We start from the raw sequence: 2,081 nt of genomic DNA, 5'->3' as shown, positions 1-2,081 counted from the left end.
CATCGAAGACCAGTAGGCTTAGGAATTGGACACATTTTATTTTTTTAATCAAATCCTGACTCTGCTACTTAAAAGTTGAGTTATCTTGAGGAGTCTCTGAGCCTCCGTAGCTTCATTTGTAAAACAGATAGTGTTGTTGGAGGTTTCAATGAAATACATAATGCAAAGGGTCTAGCTCAGAATCTGGTTTAATAAATGCTCCCTTTCTGCTTTGTTTTTCCTAATTAAACTGATGGATAGGTGTAAGCAATTTTACTATATCAAGAGGAGGCTTTGTCTTAAATGCTATTTAATCTAACAATTACTCTAAAGCAGGGGTGTCCAAACTGCGGCCCACAGGCCAACTGCAGCCCGCAATCCATTGTTAATTGGCCCGCAGCAAATTCCAAAAATATATTTAGTTTACTTAAATAAACCAGGTGAGGCAATACGTACTTCACCTAGAATGAGTGGCCCGGCTGTTTGTGTATTTTATCGCATATGTCCCTTGGTGAAAAACGTTGAAAAAAGTTTGGACACCCCTGCTCTAAAGCAACAATCACATTAACATTATAAAATATTTATTGAAGGAACACTATATTCTAAGAGTTTTGCTAAGTTTATTATGTATATTACTTATTTAATTATTCAACATCTCTATGAGGTAGGTATGTAATATCATATGCCCATTTTACAGTTGAGGAAATTGAGTCTTGAGTATTGGTTAAGGTCATAAGTGGCAGATCCACAACTTGACCCAAACTCTTAACTTCAGTGGCCATGTCTTAATCACTGCAAAACACTGTGTATGCAATGTGGTCCTTTCCTGTACTAAGAGCTATCACAGAAGGAAAAAAGTGTGAAGTGTCACATCTAGCCTTGCAAAGCTCATGGCACACCTGTATATATGCCTTGCATGAACAATTTCATAAAAACACCATTATGTTCCCATACCTAGTACTTAAAATAAGGACTCACATTCTCAGTTAGATAGAATGAGATTTGAGATAACACTTAGAGGACTTTCTTCCCTCGGAATTAGAGCCTTGAACTAGAATTTCTCATACTGGTCCCTCTATTTTCAGGTGACCTAGTAAAAGTAACTGAATTCTGAAGCACTTAGATTATTGGGTTTTCTCAGAATGTGTGCTAAAAATGTACCTGGGATTTGTTCTGTTTAGGATTGGATAACTTGAATAACTTTGATGGCTCTGGGCAATAGGGATGGTTTCTGGGTGTCTGGTACCTGGCCCCTGGGGTGATTGAAGGCAGGGAGAATATGGGCTTGGTGTGTGAGAGTTTGACAAAAGAGAAGATTGAGAGTGTGGACTCTGGGTTTGTTGGTTTGTATATCAAAAACATACTCCCAGGGGAGTGGTTTGCTGTCTCAAGGAAATAGCTAGTCCTCGGAGGGTCAGTCTAATCTAACCCAAATGCCACAGCATGAAGAATATAGAAAATAAGAAAAGTCAATACAATGGGTGTCCATGGGTGTGTGTGTGTGTGTGTGTGTGTGTGCGCGCGCGCGCGCGCGTGCTGTAAAGAAATGATTGGTGTTTAATACCCTTCTTGGGAGGAGAAAGAGGAGGAAGTTCGGTGGAGGGAATAATTGAGCAGGTAATGAGGACACTATCAAACAGACTAGACCATGCTATGCTGTTTATCAAAATATTTTTTCATTTGGAAAATGGGAGTGAGTATTATCTAAGTTGTTAAGGAAATTCCTATAAGTACCCAGAGACTTAATGTGCTCAAAAGGAACACCAGAAAACAACACAATATTTGAATTCATTGTTTAGCATAAGCAGATTTTAAATTGCTCTAGAAATGAGTGTTACATACTTTGACAGTTTTTTGGTACACATAGCATACACAAAGCCAAAGTGAAAAAGTACAGAATCTTAAGAACCGTATCATTTGGGTTTCTTCAGACTAAACAAAAAGTACCAAGTATGACCAGATAAAAATATTTTTCTGACCCTCCCTGTCCTTCACCCCACCTTCCTACTAGAGGACCAAATTTGCAATAAGTGCAAGAGTGCTGGATCAAGAGCTTGAACTGTTTCTATTCATGGTATGTCTTTTGGATTTGGGCAGAGCGT

The sequence above is a fragment of the Rhinolophus sinicus genome, chromosome 3, assembly GCF_057876585.1.
Source record: "Rhinolophus sinicus isolate RSI-liver-muscle chromosome 3, RSI-T2T, whole genome shotgun sequence".
Taxonomy (NCBI): Eukaryota; Metazoa; Chordata; class Mammalia; order Chiroptera; family Rhinolophidae; genus Rhinolophus; species Rhinolophus sinicus.
This window is presented reverse-complemented; position numbering follows the sequence as displayed.